This window comes from Botryllus schlosseri, chromosome 7 (genome assembly GCF_051294905.1).
Source record: "Botryllus schlosseri isolate E-star chromosome 7, Bs_hap1, whole genome shotgun sequence".
Taxonomy (NCBI): Eukaryota; Metazoa; Chordata; class Ascidiacea; order Stolidobranchia; family Styelidae; genus Botryllus; species Botryllus schlosseri.
This window is the reverse complement of record NC_137242.1, coordinates 27146481-27165793: the sequence shown is the minus strand read 5'-3', so window position 1 is coordinate 27165793 and position 19313 is coordinate 27146481. Positions and strand designations below refer to the sequence as shown.

General features: G+C 40.7%; 2 long non-coding RNA genes across 3 annotated transcripts; one reads left to right on the top strand and one right to left on the bottom strand.

Moving 5' to 3' along the window:
• The first annotated feature begins 3242 nt into the window (after positions 1-3242).
• LOC145442758 (uncharacterized) lies at positions 3243-10458 on the top strand. Of its 2 annotated transcripts, XR_013916149.1 has the most exons (3): positions 3243-3580; positions 8815-8937; positions 10091-10458. It is a non-coding gene; the product is annotated as an uncharacterized LOC145442758 (long non-coding RNA). The 2 variants fall into 2 exon arrangements; XR_013916148.1 differs by lacking the exon at positions 3243-3580 and having other exon boundaries at positions 8536-8937.
• On the bottom strand, positions 4861-7469 carry LOC145442759 (uncharacterized). Its single transcript, XR_013916150.1, has 2 exons — positions 7328-7469; positions 4861-6972 (listed from the first exon to the last, which is right to left on the bottom strand). It is a non-coding gene; the product is annotated as an uncharacterized LOC145442759 (long non-coding RNA).
• Positions 10459-19313: the final 8855 nt, after the last annotated feature.

Sequence of the window (19313 nt, the reverse complement as noted above, 5' to 3'; positions counted from 1 at the left end):
CGATGCATTATACGCCCATTTATCCACATATACAAGCAATAAATTGTATTTATTGAATGTCTTTTAACGACAACAATGTCACTTCAAAGCCATTTCTCGCCGATAATGACGAAGACAATGCAGATTTCAAATTTGAGAACAGAATTGTCATGCAGACCCCGCCTTGTCCGCTTCTCTCTGATCAATTAACACACGGTGCAATCAAATTGTCCTATAGTGACCAGACCAGCTTGCTGAGCGAGAAATTTGACAAAACGGGCATCAATCGAAAGCTGCCGAGGTACTGATTGCGAAAATATAAATTATATTCGGCTCGCGGTCCTGGAACTCCCCAAAATCCGCCTCGAATGTTGCATTGTAACGGAGTTTGGTATTGTGGCGCGACGATGCCATCTCGGAGCAAGTGAGAGCAGTGCAAACCGCACGCGTATTGGCCATTGTTGCGCAACGGGTTGAGCATTCACACTCTCACTCTCGTGCGCACTTGCTCCTGAGCTGCTCAGATGGCGTAGTTACGTTATTACTGCCAAATTGCCTTTAGCCAAATGGAAAGTCTGACGTAGACCAATTTCACTGAGCCGTGGAGATATGCTTGTTTCCACACCATGTATGACACTATGGTGCAATCCTTAATTAAGATTTCAAGGAGTTCGATAAGCTCGTTACCCCAGATGTACCAAGATATTAATTCTTTAGGGTTGAGTACATGATAAATGCCGAACTTACGCGTAAGCTATACTCTCGCACGTTGCGCACTGAGCACACACGTATAAAATAACATACAGTCACTAAAATTTCATGTGCGAGTACTGAGGAATCTCGGCAGATTGGGCTGCAGGCCACATTATCATGTTAGACGGGAAACCGTCCGCGGGCCGGATCCGGCCCGCGGGCCGTATGTTGCCCGCCCCTGAGCTACGGCATAAGCTTTTAATTGAATATATAGTAACCATGTAGGGATGTAGCAACCGAATGGAGACATAATACAAACAATTTAAACATCGAGTTGATGAATGCACAAGCACATGCGTCACAAACATCAACGAAATTATATAATCTGGCCAGTGGCCATCCTCAATCAATTCGTCAAAACTAGGGACGAAAGTATAGGTCGTGCCGAGCAGCGATCGGCTCATAGACAAATGCTGATTCTGCATTTGGTCAACTTCAGAACGCACAATGCCGACAGCGTCATAATAACCAGTATATCACCTGTAAATACGTTTCAGTAAAATGCTTACCGTGTTACATTTGCCTCCTCACGTACTCCTGCGAGAACGACATACGCGGGCTTACGTTTGCCCACGCCTACTCTAATCCTATGGCAAATTAGGCTGTCTTGAAGGGTTTGGTCACACGATAGTCGCATTCTACATATGAGTGGAGTGTCCGGACCGGAAAAACTGTATATTCGGAAATATTACAATATTAGTCTTCCGATAAAACCGGTTGTATTGAATTTGAGGTTTGACCGTCGGCTGCAAGATTACCCTGACATTTGACACGTATTGATGAGACGATAAATCGTGATGTGAATGTCAGATAGATGTCTGCATTAAGGTATACTATTTCTTATTCGTGATGCTGACGACTTGTTGTGAACCAAGATGAATGAAGTCAGATGACATTCTTTTTTGACGTAATGGTGTGGATATTATGCAGAAAGATCGTGCAATGAAAAGTATGAACTCCATTCACTGATCACGTAAGTAGATATTCCTAATATACGTGCCGGGCCTTCACGAAGTGTCGATAGCAGCTATATACGCTGTCAACAAAACGGTGAGGTAAGCAACGAGTTTAGCACGACCCCAAATATGACGCACATGCTTCGTAATTTCACATGTACTCTATATCAGTGGTTCTTAACCTTTTTGAATCCGCGGACTGGAAATCATCAAAATAAAGTTGTAGACCGCGATCTATGAAAAATCGAAACCAACCATCTATTTAGTTACGAGAAATGTATGCAGCTCATGGATAATATTAAAAAGTTTCATTTAATGCTGCGTTTGGACGTAGAGATTTATACGTATATCAATTGAAGTTTCTACAAGGCTAACCTCGCGATATCCCGAAAAAGACCACCAACTTGATTGTGATTATTCCCTAGCCTTTGATCAAAATACGAATTTGCTGCTTGTTATAGCCTCTATTATACTGTCAAGTGTAGATTAATCGCACTGTGCAAATTAAACGTAATTTACTGAAAAGTCTTCATAGCTTTCACATATATACTGTCCAAAAATAGTTGTATGATGCTTTTAAACAATTTCGTGCCACACCTGCAGCATCGTGAACTCTATTTACGACACCATGCAGAAAATACGTCAGGAACTTCTGAATCAACTTAAAATTTGATGTGTTAATTCCAATGGACACTTTTCTTGAAACTTCTTGCATTTCGAATTTGAGTTATAAAATTCTAAAATATTCCGCGGACCGACGATTGAAAACTAGTGCTCCATGTTTCAAAACGACTGGTAGAGCATTTTAATTTGCGAATTTGTTGTGGTTTTGGTTTCGATGGGATATCCCCTATGCATTGGTCATTTCACACCCAACCGTTATTCTTTTTTTTTCGAGCTGTTCCGAAAACACAGAATGACATTATATACTGTAAATGAAGGTATAAAGGTTTAAATGAAGGTTTAAATTGCATACTGTTACCACGGATATTTTGGACAGCTATCATGATATCAATGACAAAAATTATGCAATCCAACCCAAAACTCCTTTCTATTTTGAAAAAATAAGTAGTTTTGCATCAAAAACTGGCCGAAGTAGTCTGAGATCTTAACCACGCGAATAAGTCGTGAAAGTAACAAAGCCTACTTCAATATTCCGAAAAAGTACTTCTTTATTGACCATTTCTGCAGATGTCATGTCTGCATTGGTTCAAAATTACAACTGTGAGCATCGCCCAAACCTTCAATATGCGTCCACCTTCACATATTAAGCCTAAGAAACGACTTACACGTTTCAAACAAGTTGTCATTTGTCTAATCAATGTAGTACTTCGGTGCAACTAATTTGCAGTCACCAATGTGCTATAAGATGAAGCAGCTTTTCATTGACACGATAACGGAAGGGGGATCGAATATTGATCTGAACGATTTTCTGTGCATTTTACGCCAGGTTTGCATGATCTCAGCATATGCATGGCATATATAAGACTTCAATCGAGCACATTTCACGAGGTAAGCTAATACGGCGCATGGGCATGATGATATAGTCAGTGCAACAATGTTATTCCGTTTCAGGGCCTGGAAATTCTAGAAGTGGGATATTTTTCACGGGGAAATTCTATGTGTGTGTGTAATCGTAAATTAGATCTAGTTTGATATCGGTTTGTTGGCATTATGTGTCTTACTTCAGGTTGGAGGAGTAGGCCTATATACACAGCTAGAAGCGGTACATCCTGTGAAATCTTCCTTGTTCAATGTTCAATATACAAATTATATATCTACAACTCGACAGCACCATAGACCAGCTCTTATCAATATTACCACTGCGAGCGTTCGTAAATAATACTCAAAATTTCTCTGTGAGATACAATCGATCATCTCTGATATGACCCGTGAGTTTTAACATAGCAATTAGCAACGATAGTAGGGGAGATGTGGTACCGATGGATCAAAAATTGGAAAAAGATCGCTGACCCCAAATTGTTCAACCGGAAACAGCTGATCTTTTGCTAGCTCAGCACTTTGATCCAAGCTCTACCTATTGCCAACATATACATGAATATCCGTCTTTTCAAAAAATATTTATGGACGTTCAAAATTTGTTGCTCGAACATATCATGGGTACCCACCCGGTGGGTCCAATGGCACATGACCCGGGGACCTACGACACATATACCCTAAAAAACTCATATTTGACAACTTTTCTTGCTCAGTATTATAATCCAAGCTACAGCAAGCAAAAGAAGAATGTTTTGTCGCAACCGTCAAAAACTAGAATAAATATTAATTAAAATGTTGTCATAAAATCAAGTTTCGATTTAGGCTCGAACTTGTAAATTTGAGGGTACATACATATTTCCCGAAAATCGACAGTGTGACTTCCTAATACCTCGTTATAGCGATAAAACATCATATGTAATTATAACATAAAGATTTTCTGTACGTAGGCATGTTTCATTTGTTTCATGATTAGTATGCTTAATTATTTAACTTGATTTGGCTATTGTATCATCGGTCCCCACCCTACGAATTTTATACATGATTCAAAAAAAAAATCCACTCAAGGAAGGTACTGAAAAAAATAATAGGTTACATTATATAGCCTGATACAAGCCCTACACTTCACAATAAAAATGATTGCTGGTTTTTTCGTGTTGAAGGTTACAAAGAAAAATGTATATGTCGATCTGAATTTAGTTTACACCCCCTAAAACAAAAAACATCTGTGAGAGACCCCATAGCTCGCGCACGTCGAATTTTTTGGTATGTGAGGAAAGATTTTGCCAGCATGCAATTGTCGACAAGTTCACGGAGTGTAATCATGGAATTATCATAGAGAATTTTTTAAGTATTTTCGGTCCCAGTGATCCATCGGTACCACATCTCCCCTATTGTACATATAAGCCAGGGATATATAGAACTCCGGGATGGCTGACTTCATTTTGGCCTTTACCTAAGTAGGTCCAGAAAGTTACCTGCAATCTGCCTCGAAATATCCACTTTTCTGCAAGCTAGCGATACAGCTTTTTCTAGAATAACGATCCTCAACCTTTTGCGGAATAGTTAGTAAGCTAGACGTTCTTCCCTCATCACAACCTTACTGCTGTATAGCCAACCTAGTAGAGTATGACACTGCTGTATAGCCAACCAAGTAAACTATGACAACTCTGAATTTCAGTAAATCATGAATATGTTTAATTTCTACACATATAATTTGCATCAGGCGATAAATAACAGGGTGAATAACGAATAATATCAGTGTCTTCTACCTATTTACAAGCCATTGTCGGAAACCTTGCAGCTGGAAAGGGGGGGGGGGGGGGTAATATGGTTGATTAAATTAACCGTTTCAATTAGCGTTAATCGACAATTACCATGGAGTATAGGGTTGCATTTAAAACAAACATGTTTAAAACCAGGCCCTTGTATAAAACATACTTTTTTAAGCCATGACGTCAAGAATATTCAATAGTGACGTCATATTGGATTGACATTGACAATTGGAAATATAGTGTAAATATAGCTCCTTTGACGAAATATCTGTGCTATTGCTGTTGAACCGACTATTTTGAGGGTTCCAGCCATCCCATATCGATATTAGTCGGCTATATCGGGTGGTAATCGTCCGTAGGCTCATACAACACGTATTTTGGGAAGTATTTAGACAATTATGGCATAATTTTACAACTTAAAAAGATTTTTTTTCAAAAGGCCTTTGTTTAAAACACTGTTTAAAGCATGTTTTAAACATAGTGTTTGTTTGTTTTAAATGCACCCCTACCATGGAGGCTTTCCAATAACAAAAAGATAGCACGGCCTGTAAGGACTCGAAATTGTGATAGCAGCATTGTCAGCTTCAATTACTTCGTTTCCATGCTCGGCCGACGGTCGGCCGAAAGGCCATGACGCATGCGTTGTACATGTCGGCCGTGTTTCCATGACTGGGCGTAATCCGACCGTGACTTTGCCGAACTAGGTGGGCGAAGCGTTCGCGATAAAGTTTTTGGCTTGCTTACTAAGTAATAATTTCATAATAATCACAGGATTGCGATAAAATGACTCGGGAGGAATGAGCCGAGATGACTTGTAGCGGTCATTCAATCAAACAACACGCTTTGACCTTGAACACGTCGGCCTAAATCCATCCAACATGTAAAATGGTCATGATGAACAGAAGATAAAATAAAATGGAAAAAAGATGAAAATTGGTGGCATATCTTAGTATGTGGGGGATATAGATATTCTATGGGATATCGGGGTCCAATAATTTCGAGCGCAGAATAATAACTTGTCCAGTAGTCTACCGGTACTACTGTTTCGTCGTCATGATCCACACATGAACTTCCAGTGTCCTGTTGATGATTTGCTTACAAGGGGAATGTGAATAAGATCACCTAGTTTGTGGTCAAAATGTACAGTTTGTGTTGTACCCATGCACCAGAACACAAACCCTCGAATTGTGGCAGCAGCGTACGTGATCAGATCGCGAAGATTTCGGTAGCCTACGGGTAATTCGTAGCAGTACCGGTACTACTTTATTCCATTGCAATCATAATTAAATTCCGGGGTTTTCAACGCGTCCAAGATCCGTCCGGAGTGCAGCCATAGTTAATTTTATACGAAAAGCGTATTGTAAGTAGCGAATGAATACCAATTCGCTAGTCGAGGACACAGCGCAAGTATGGCCGAAGGGCTAAGCCGAAGCTTTCATTCGTCGGCCGACGTGGGTGTGCAATCTGTGAATGCGCAACAAAATTCTCTCGTTCGTCGGGCGAGTCTCTCGAAAAGAGGCCCATCGGCCGAGCATGGAAACGAAGTATATGTCACTCAATGAAAGTTGATCAAGAAATCAACACACCATTGATACTTCTCTTCAGGTTCAAATGTAGCCAGGGTAGCAGTTTGGTACATATCATTATCAATTTAAGAAGCATTCGGTAGACCCAGTTGTTGAATTGAGCTGATATTTTGTTCACCGAGAAATAGTTTCATGACCACAGTGAAGAAATTACCACTATGGCTTAACGGTACATCACGAATGGGCCTCCTGAAGCATTTCATGCCATTTATCAGTTAAGAAATATTCAGTATCATTGTCTTGCAGATTTTCCGATAGAGCGATAGATGATTCCATGTCAAAAAAGCATCTCGGTGAGGAGGCACGAGATCCAGATCGTGGCCATCTTTGCCAAGATTTCAATGGAATGTGCCCAGTATAATATATCAGGATATCCACGGTTGACGTGATGCAAATGCTGGAACATCGCGTTTGTTTATCCGGAATCTGCAACAAAAATGAACAAATGATGTTTTTAGAGACACAAATTAACATTAAGAATACATATAGATGTATGCACATGCAGACTTGGTCAGTAATGAAGAACTTCTACTTCATTGCAGTACTCAAGTAGGTGTTGCCTATTTTCGAAGATACATCTTGTAATTTTGAAGCAGCCATCTCCAAACTTAAGTACCTTGCATGCATTCCACTTTCTACAGCTACTTGAGGAAGTTTAAATACCAGTACGCTCGGGAATACAACTGTTACTTCAGTAGCAATGCAGACTACTTTAACCACATCAGGATTAATGTAAATCCCTCATTTATAATAACGTATCACTAGAATCAGCCAAACTTACCTTGGGCCGACTGAGGAGAAGTCCATGCGTTATTGCAACGATTTGACTAAACCTTGCAAATTGAAAGCAATCTTCAGAGTTTTCTCTTCCTCCATCGTACAGGCCTATAGCCAATAGGCTATGAGTGTTTATATGGTAAAGACAGGCCGTATCTCAGGGTCGTATCGTGTCCTGACGATTGTGTTGGCTTATCCATTAAAGGGAGTGGGCATCTTCATGGCTTCAGTAAGAGCAAAAGGTCAACAAATGCTGTGGCCATATACTGGGAGTCAGCCATTGGCAGTTCACACTCAGTGCACTTCCGTTGAAGTATAATTCCAGTACTGTAGCATTGAGGGGCCGTTCATTAACAAACATATGCCTGCCTTGTTTTACCAGACATGTAACTGATGAATAGTATATCTGTAACAAGAGATTGGATTCAACAGTTGTTATGGACACTTACAACTGCAACGACCTTGACGTGTTGTGTTTGTATTAGATTCAAATGTTAGGTTATCCTTAATTGAAATGCCTCTTGAATCTTGCACACCGGTGGTGTACTCAGTGGCTCCAATTCTTACTAGGAATAATCCAGCAATGATCTGGAATAACGGTAAGCCTGCAATAGCAGAACTACCTGCATATTCACACATTAATCTATAGTACAAGATCTTAACTGACGAAGTCCCTCCTAACGGTCGCCTTCATAGTTGACACGGCACGGTGTAAATGTACACTTGTACTTGTACAATGTACAGCCTTGGATGGTGACATACATTCGCATAACATACCGCAAGGCGTAATCAAAATCATACTGCAGATATCAATGTTAACGTTGGAAATTATTCTACATTTTGTTATCTTCTCACGATTATCAGCGCAGCAAAACATGTTACATAAGATACTACAGAAGCAGAGATATTCCGATGGCGAGTAAATGACCGTACCGGTATACCGGTAAATTGCTGCTGAAGGAATAGGGCTAATACCGCAAAGTTTCAGACTACCTGAACATCTCATAACCTAGTTAACCTCTAGCTTTATATAATAACATAAACATGGATATTATATGCCTCTACCGCTCTCAAAAACTTAAAATTACACACAGATGAAGCGGCTGAACGGAACGTGCATCAAAACTGAATGCGCGAATCTGGACCCACTTAGGTAATACCGCGATGACGCAATTGACGCAGTCAGCCATCCCGGAGTTCTATATATCCCTGATATAAGCCTATTCTGAAACGCACAGATTCCATACGTCGCCTGTATCGGGATATTCGTGAGCTATAAAATCGGATGACACATTTGTACAGATTGAAATAGATTTCTTTCAAGTGTAGTTTCATAATTGAGGGATGGATACAACGATGAATCGATGAAGCACCAGCAACAATATTTTAAATCCAAATGATGGAGTGCAAACTAACCTATATTATTATCAAATAATATGAAACATCATGAAACAACAATTTATCAATTTTATTCTATTTATTTGTACGCAGAAATAAAAATGAAAAGCTTGACGAGCATCATTTTCTCGGCATTGCTCTTGACCACCGCTGTCGGAGTTGTTCAAGGATTCAGCATCAAAAACCAAATGGAACTTCCTTATCCACGGGGATGGTGTGAGTAAAATGCTTGAGGTCCATATATATTACAAATTAGACATAAATTAAAATAAATAAATCTTTCTTGGCGCAAATTCCTCGTTGTAAATGAAAAGTGGCCAGGTATTCAAATATAATAATAATAAGTGATTGCCGGGGCAAGTTTTTTTGTTTCAAAACCGTGAGAAAGTTCAACCCAACAGTTTCTGATTTGCAAAGTGTCTGCTTGATCCGTTTATTTCTTTGCTATTCAATCGATTATGCATGCATATTTATGTTCTTTAGATTTGAAACCTACATGAGAGCATTTGGCTGTCAGCTCCTGCACATTTTTCAAATTTGGTATTTTCCCTTTTCACGAACGGCCTGGCGACACCGCCAAAAATTACATTTTTTGCCGGACGCAGCAAGAAAATAGTGCAAGGAAGAAATAATTTTACCAAAAAGCCAAACAGCAAGCCGGTAACCCATCAAACGTGTCAAATACCAAACCAAAAAAACCCTAGATATCCAAACTTGACCCAAAGCATTGCAGCAAAACTCAATGTTGGCGACTAACAGAATCAACACCATTAAAAAGTGACCCTGGGATAATGTAATTTTTGGCGGTTTCGCCTGGGCATCCGTCAAAAGGGGAATCACATCATATTTAACCGACAGTGAATCAATCAAGTGACCCATTTACATATCACACGCGCAGTATCGTGCTTGGCTGGTGTTGTTACTTCTAGCTTGCACGCCATTGCGTCATAGATAAAATTGGGATGCAGCTAATCAATCACGTAGCTCTTTGCTAAGCAAATGGCAGAGGAACCACACTAGAAATAGTTTTATAGCATGTTTTTCAAATCACTCCTTTTACAGTTTGCACAATACTTGATAAAAGTTGCAGCAAAAAGTAGCGTGAAAAACAGACAAAGTTGCAAAATTTGCAATAGAAAAATCCATGAAATAGCTTAAAACAACATACCAAATTAATTATGAGTATTTAGGAAGCTCCCGGAAGCTGTAAAAAAGTTGCAAAAGTTGCAAAAAGTTGCCCTAGTTATTATTCATTGGATATTGTTTTCGTCTGGGATGTTAAAGGTGTGATATCGTATGATATTCGTGTTTTGCGCTCAGAACATACCTATAAGAGACTCAATAACTCAATTCATGTTTTATTCAACAGGAGAAGCTGGAGGCTGTGATGAAGAATGCAAACTTGGATGGTACAACTTTAAACTCGTCTAAACTAATATACCATTTGTATATATTACATGACCATGTATGAGATCATTGCGATATCAAGCATATCACCACAAATATTGGACGCCAAAATAATTTATCGAATGCATATTTAGAAATGAATTGAAATCGCGATTTCTCTTTGAATTCCCGCTGATATGACAAATTGAAAGTTTATGATAAGGCATATACAGCTGATGACTTGTACGTCACCGAAGAAAACTACTGTTTCTATTGCAGTTTAGTCATAGATATATCCAATTTCTAATAATTTCCAATATAAGTGATTGAACAGCACTCGTACACAAGAAACGACCTACCTTCATTAATGACTAAAGCAGTGGTTCGTAAAGTGAGCGTAAGCGCTGAGAGTCAACGTGGGTGGTATGCAGCACCGTAACTGCCGCACATCAAACCCCCCAATTGGAGGGACCCGAGCTCGAAGGGGGCCCAAAATTATTTCGTGAATTAGCATAAATCATAGAGTATTTTTTGAAAATTTATGCAAATTTTTCAAAAAATTTTTGCGCTGCGCGCGAATTCAAGTAGCCGTGTATCTATATTATTGGGTATTGGGCCATTACCGCGCCACGACCCACCAAGACATACAATCAAGTTTTAGGCCATATAACATGCGACTCCAAGAAGTGTGCCAGAACGATCGGCAGCGAGAAAACCTTGGCCGAAAGGGTCTATGCCCTTATGCTGACCAAAGACTTTGTTATATATACAAAATACATATAGGTTTAATTGTCCATAGGCGCCTAAATGATTGGCGCCGAATGTTCCTGTCTTTGCAATCTGAACCTCACAGGACAAATACCATTTCGCTGGGAAAAATTTTATGCCAGTGAAGACTTTGAAATCGTGTGCGTCTCTTAGGTTAGAAGCCTACGTTTGGGCGATTCTATATTTTTGATACAGCAGACTGGAAGTCACGAAATAACATCATGTAACGAAGTCATATCAACGGGTCCGCCGCCCGAAGTTGTTTAATTATGATTAACGGGCCCTCCCGTTTTCAAGACACTTCACTCAGCTCTACCGGTAAATCTAATTACGTGAGTAGAGAGGACAATAAATTGATAGCATAATAGGTTCACATATACCTTTCGCCCGCTTCAATGCCGAGGCATAGTGGGAACACTGTATAATAGGAGAGAATTGATGTGGTATGACGAAGCAGAAATACGGTATGAAATGTATTTGATGTTATAGGGAACTGATGAAATAAATACCCTTAAAAATTAGCCATTTTGACGTAACCGCAATGTGATTTCGAAAGTTGTCGACAAACGATGCAAACTGTAGCGAGTAGGGATTAAGCTATATCATAACGAGAAAACCATTCACAGTAGCAGCTTAACAAAAACGGCTGCATGAGCTGATACATGATGGTTTTTATTATATCAAAAGCTAACAGCGCATACAGGCAAATGAATGCGTCGGTGCGATTGATCGCGAAAGGCCGTATCAGCATTGATTATAACATGCCTTGAAAGGAGCGTGGCTGAAATCGGCACTTTTAAAACTTTTAAAGTTCCGTTCGAACCGTGTTTCCTGCTCGTCTCGCTAGTTGGATAATGAACTTAACTCAGTAACCTCATAAATGTAAATTCAAAGTGTGAAGTTATCTACAGCCGGCTCAACAAATATTGCATGTCCAGAGGTGATAGTACTATGGCACCGTTCCGACCCGAAAATGTCGCCTATACCTTTTGCAGTCCCAAATAAAACAACCATTGAAAGGGCTTATATCTGAATGATGAATTGTGAGGTGTGAATTCAAGGGGGGTACTTGTTATTACCCTCGAACCTTGTGCTGATCGAACGGTTATTCGCGCCGCCTCCGTCGTTCGCACGGGAGCGGGCCGTTGCGTAGGTTGAAAAGCGCTGGCCTAATTAATTAAGGACAATAAACGTGGCTAGGAATACGTGTATTTAGTAAGAGCCACAAGGGAAGGTGCAGTGTTTGCCAGATTGTGCGCGCTATTCCCTCCTGTCTGCGCGCGCTGGCGATGGCGCATTCGCGGCAGAAGCACTGCAAATGCTTGTGTTGCGCGCGGAGGGAGGTGGTGGTTATCCGTTTGACAGGTGCGCTTATTGACCCTAGATCAAACACACGTGATACCTGCGCGGCCTTGAGTCAAGTTGTCAAAAGTCAATGCAACTCCGGGGTTTGGTGGCATTCGTTATAAAATTGCGCCACTCAACGAGCTAGCAACACGGGCTCCCCACTGTTGAGTTGCGATTACTTGCGAAGAATAAGGGAGACGGGCTTTGGTGGATGTATGCAGATGCGTAATGTGCAGTCCTCTACCACTCGCTTTTGTAATAAATCAGCAATTGTGGTGAAAGTTGCAGAACTGTGTTGATGTATCTGGGAACTTTGCTGCGATTGATTTCAAGCTTTTCTCCTGGAAGACGGTAAACTGGCGTCATAGAAAATTAAAATAATAAGAGAAGAGGTTTAATGCTTACTTAAGGCAATGATTGGGGGATGAAAACCCCGATGAATGTACTCCAAAATTAGGACGGTAACAACAAAATCGTCATTTGAAATATTCATCTATAGAAACGGCAGAGTGGCATTGGGCGGTATACGCGATAGATTGATATTGCAACATAAAGTTGCGAAAGACTGGTATGACAGCACTATTGTGGCCTAAAAGCGTGTTTCCTGTACGCTAGAACTGTGCAGCAGAGAAACGATTGATCGGAACGAAGTGAATATACTAGATGAATACCCTATTGCGAACCTTATACAATAAGTGCAATTTCATATGCAGAATATTTGGCGTTGGAACGCGTCTTCCCGGAACAGTTCGAAGGGAATGTGCCTCTTGCTTCGATGACCACACCTGAGAACTAATTAGGCAGCTCTTAATGTTGACAGGGAGGCAGTAGTACTTTGCATTTCTGACCACATGTGAATTGATTTACGCATTGCAACATTGGCTCTGATTTGTCTCTTGCATGCCATTAGTGGTAAGTGCAAACGATCTCAGAGGCACCGATCTAAGAAGACGCTGATCTATGAACAGCACCCATCCACATATCTTAAAGATAGCGTGAAGGCATGCTCAGTAGTAGATAAAGAAGACGCATGAACTGGTTATGCCTCAGCAGAGTGTAAAAAACAATTGGCAAGGTAAAAATCACCTTTGGTTAAACTATAACCTTCATGTCTGGGGTAATCTCGGACACTTTACTTATCCGAAAAATGAAACAACAGCGCTTGCTAGCGGCCGAAGGTGCAGACTCGAATTCCTTGGAACCGCTTGTAAATAGCCGATCTTCTGACTAAAAGGGGTGTCACCTTTAGTTTTCTGAGCCGTCGCCCCAACCACTAGACCTGTCCTGCTGACCAGTAAGATTAATCGGGGTCTGACCAAGGCATAGTCCATACGCAATGTACACAACGCTTAGACTAGTATCCGAGCATGGGAACTGGAAAGATTGGTGATTGAAACATATAACGCTATGTACTCTCGAGTTCGATTCATTAGCAATTTTTATCAGTTCAATGCACCACAACAATTGCGATACAATGAGAAGATAGGATGGTGTCGGAACGACTTGGAGTAGTCTTTGAAATCAGACACTTACCTTAGGGTTGCCATATGTCCGGAATTTCATTGTTCAAACTAGCGTCGGGGAGGAATTTCTAAAATATGCCAAATGTCCGGAATTTTGATGTAGGCTCATAATTTTTTCGTAAATCAGCATAAAAACAATATTTTTTGGGAATATTTATGCTGACGCATGGTATTATTCTTCGCGCTGTGCGCGATTTTTACCATCACATTTATTGATTTTAATCTGTAGACTACCACTCTCGCAAAAACTGCCATAAAATATAAATAAAACAACCTTCATTTACTGGAATAAGCCTAATTGCAATCCCAATTATAGGAGAACGGTATGTTCCTAGAGATCGTTAAGGCTGTTTAAATGCTTTATTCAAAGATAATGGTCCCAAACGGGCGGGTCGTTTGCTTGATTCTGGGGTTTGCGAATATGTTGAACGAAATCAGCTTCCAAAATGGCCCGTGAGTAAGTTTGCGCAAAGGTGTTGACTTTTTTTAGTAATCAGCTCGTCAAATTTTGATCTGGGCCACGGAACATTTTCAAATTGGAGATGGAGTCGCGACCATAGAAGGTTTGAAACCACAGGATGTGGGGTGTTTCTCAAGCTTCGTGGTGCGCACTGGCATAAGGATGATCAACAATCTTATCGGTAGGACATGAACATGACTTAACGGTGTGCGATTACGCTCCCTGTATTTTCGAACTCATTATCCTCCAACAACTCTACCGCTAACTCTGATCATGTGGGCGGAGAGTAGTATCTATACAGTAATATATGGAACGACCAATATTATTGACAGAATTCATTCAAATAATGGAACGACCAGATGCATATAGAAACCAGATTCATATAGCAAGCCCCACCAGATTCATATAGCAAGCCGCCCCCCCCCCCCGTCGATTGCCCTATAGTGTGGGCTCAAAATCATTGTTTATTTGGGCGGGGAGGGCCGGAAAACATGTGCCATCGGTCCCAGTTACACAACACACAGCCACATACTCCAGAACCGGATCGTGACCACCTCTGGTCTATGAGCAAAGTGTGACGTCATTACTCATTTTTAAATCCACTAGTGGGCGCTAAAGAGTGTCCGGAATTTGGGTTGCTGAAATATGGTAACCCTAACTTACCTTGGCCTAGGCGATGTAAAGAGAGGCATGCACACTGAATGCAAAGTAGAAGAAGAGATATAGCAAGCCACAAAAATGAGGTGGCATGTCTCGGAAGGCCATATCGGTAGGCAGGTTGCGGTCCGTTAATCTGGAGGACGGACTAGTATTCATTGAGTAGAAATTGGTGTATTTGGATTTGAATGTGAACAGCTGAACACGCTCGTCGACTGTCGGATAGCCGGCGGGATACCGTTCCGTACGTCAGATCCGGCATATTTGATAGAACGATGATCTTTTCGGTCGATCATAATTATGATGATTGGGCGACGTGAACGCGCGTGTCGTATTGTGCGCTTTTCATTCCGAGGTAAAAAAGTCATTGAAATATTTGGGACAATGACCGCCGTGGAACTGATACATAACCGTGATAATTTCTAGTTTGGCCTCTCTCTCCGACCTATGTCCTCCAATGTCGACACCCTAGTCATATAGATTCCTCCAATATTATGTCGTATTATTGACTTTATCTAATAATCCACTTATTCCCAGATCACCAATCATTTGGGAGTGGTATGGGTGCGGAAGTACGCCAACTCAGCCTCCATATAGGGACTAACATGGGAAGATTGTTACAAGAAATAAAACAGTTGTGCAACGTTTCAACTCCGGAGAATCGCAGTTACGAACAAATTTCCGAATCAGTCGAAGGATGGAGAACTGTCAAAAACATCGTCGACGGATTGTTTAGAGCAGGGGTGGGCAAACTACAGCCCGCGGGCCGCATGCGGCCCGTAACACCGTTCTGTGCGGCCCGCGAGAGTCTAAAGAAACTCAATAAAAATATTGATAAAATGCGTACTAAAAATCGAATTAATGCAGGGACTTGATTAAACTTTTTCTTAGTATATTTCACCATGATAATTCTAAGGCGGTGGGTCTCAACCTGGGGGACGCGCGCCCCTTGGGATTATGAAAGCATCTGAAGGAGATCGCGAAGCTGAGCTCCACTGAATTTTTCTTCGCGCTTCGCGCGATTTACATCCAAATCATAATCATTGCTCTGTATTTAGTATGAATTTCATATTGAAAAATCTCTCATCAATAGTCGTAACTTCCCATGCCACCAAACTATCCGTTAGGCTTGCTATAGCATCCTGGTTGTGTTTTGTGATATGACGATAAGGAGGCGCGAAATCTACACATATAGTAGAAGCGTGTTTGAAGCTAACATGGTTATGATGCTGTCAGCATTGTGTGTCCTGGAACTGAACCCTAAGCAGAATTGATAAATCTATGAACAGATCACTGCTCAGTGTGCTCACAGATTTAAATTTCAATCCGGTTCTAAGAATCGGGACAACAGACTTTCATCTCTATAGTTTTGACAAATTGGTTATTGAGGTCGACCAGCCTATGAAATCTCGCCATTGTTTCTGGCGCGTGTACGATATCATCATAGCAATGTTTGGTTTGTTTCAAATAAGCATATATATTTTCTCCATGTCCTCACTATATAATCGAATACCAGCAATATTGCGTTTTGGTTTATGATCCCAATTTTATATAGTGCGGCCCGCGTATGGATTCAGATGTTGAATGCGGCCCGCGAGCTCAAAAGTTTGCCCACCCCTGGTTTAGAGACTTGGATAAAATTAACGCGAAATCTGTAGACGGATTCCACGCCTTGATAGCCTATATACTTTGAAATACATTGAATTCCCCTATTATTGGTGGTGCGGCCCGCGACGTCATCAAAAATAGGAAATTGGCCCGCGAGCACATTTGAGTTTGAGACCTCTGATATAGACAATGTCTTGATCGTTTCTCAGTTATGCGTGGTTACGCAAAAATGTCAAGAGTATGCGAATGCGAACGTAAAAAATTATTCAAAAGCAAGGCAGTTGCCAATCTCAAAATTTTGTTGCATATACTTGAGCCCGAGTCTAAGTGCAATAAAACATTTTGTGCGGGGACTACTGATGAGAGACCTCCTGTACTAAGAATTCCTATACGGCTCGACCTATATCATATTTATTATCCATGCATATATCACACCCTTTTATGAGGGAGCTATTTGTGTTAGACCAGTGATTCTCAACCGGAATTCGCCACCTGGACTTCAATTTTTCAAGAATAACTGTCAAGTATGGACTTGGTGGTTTCCATGTTTTTGTCTGGCGTAAATGCATAATTACAAACCAAAAAATGCCACCTATTTTTTTTACAGTGTGATATTGCCGGGATTGCTGCAACCTGTTTCTAACTGTATTTTCCAACATACAATATATATATATAATATGTGTGCGACGAAATGTTTTGCTATTCGGTGGCAAAATTCTCCAAGGGTTGTGCAATGAACATAGAATTTCTACTTCTTTGTCATTGGGCTCTATCCTGTTAAGGCTGCTGCGCTTGCATTACACCCATACACCGGATATGCTCGTGACGCACGCCAACCCCACCCACTCTCGGTCTTGAAACCGGTACTGGAATGAGTTGTTCTTGTCAGTGACTGGGCTTAATGCATGATACTATAGTGTTGCAGTAGCTTGAACTGTCTGAAGTACGTCGACTCATAGTGATCGGACTACCAGAAAGTAAAGCAACCAGACTGAGGTGATATAGACATGTAATATTCGTTGGAATATATTTTCATCCACTCAATACACACAGTTCACAATGCGATACACAAAAGAGATGACATGTAATCAACAGATAGGAGTATCCCGCAGCGACCAGTAACGGGTCTAGCTTCGCCACCTCGCCCTAGGGTCAAGTATAAAAGTGTTCGATTTTGATCTTTATTCGGCTGTCTTTTCTTTAGACCAGGGGTATCAAACATACAGCCCGCGGGCCGCATCCGGCCCGCGAAGCAATTTTGCGTTGATCGAAAAATGCTTATATTATCCAGCACATTTGTAACAAATGTGGAGATATTTTATAGAAAATACTACTATTAAATAATCCCCTAATACAGAAAATGTCGAGTAGATTCATTGGCCACATTATTACCACCTGACCGCGGCGTCGTGGTTTCACACTAGTGGACACTGGGAAGAAGTCATTGACATTGACCCCCAATTTCGAGACGGCAAAAAGAGCACACTGCACACTGACTTGAGAGTTGTGTGTAAAAATGGACCAAAAAGTAGTTATTCACAGAAGCGAAAACGCCAATGGGGATCTATTTTATGTAGCATACATGGAGAATATATTAGTTACGCATTTGTGTGCCTTATAGTGTCGACTTTTATCAAAATACACCAGCCAAGGCTGTGTCAACAAAAAGAGTTCGTGTATCATCTAAAAATAGTACATTGAACACTCTCGTATTTGACATTTCGTGCTGGTGACGTCATATTTTGTGCTACGATTATTGGTATACGTTGTTTTTTTGAATTCTCTACTCTGACGATTACCCCTGACGAATGTCAGCCGAAAATATTCGGGTTCATTTCAATATGAATATTGAATATAGGCTACTATTCAATTGTATATTGAAGTTCTGTACCTCCAAGAAGCTGTTCAAATATAATTCACTATGGTTCACTGCTGTGTCACTTCTGACGGAACAGGTCCCCAGAAATTCGACTAGTGATTTAATAACAATAAACCAAATTCCAACGTCCAGGTTTACAGTTAAATATCGTGTATTCCCCACAACGCATACGCAGGGCTAATTCTAGAATACGACTTAAGCAAGGGGAGCATTGAAATATGCCAACTTATATCGTCGTTAGCTCCACTAATTTAGCGGTTCGTAACTGTATTATTTTTGCCAATTGCATTGCTCGCAAATAATATTGCTAGAATAAAACAGCCATGTTTATTTCCATTATATCCATTATCCAACCATTATCTTTATATGCTTTATATGATACAGTATTCAATTGAGAAGCAATGACATCATGATGTAATATTTTGGAATCAGTCGACTGGTCCGGCCCGCGAGGCAATTTGAGTTTGACACCCCTGTTATAAACAATCGTAACGACGCAGCACAATGACCATAACAATCACCTTTGCGTGGTCGGTTCTGTACAAAATGAATGAATCGAAAAAGAATGATCGTGCAAACTGCGCGGTTTAGCGAGTCAGAATTTATGTGTCGCTCGCATGTCGTCAAATGACATGTTATCGAAAATGTTACCTTACGAAGTTCTGAATCAGTTTAAAATTTGCTGTTTTGTTTATTTTATCGATCGACAAGCCTTTAACATATTGCATCTTGATATTATGGCATAAAATTGTAATATACCTGGCGGACCGGCAGGAAACTCTTCGCAGACCGGTTCGCGGACAGGCGGTTGAGAATATAACCACTGATCTATAAGCGACTTGGATTAGTCTTTGGATTGGATCAAGATTCTGTATTTTTCGAGCAAAATTGGATAGGGGTCCAGAAAAAAGCATGATCCGTGCATTATTCTAACCTCTACTAGTAGTACTAGTACATTGCGCCA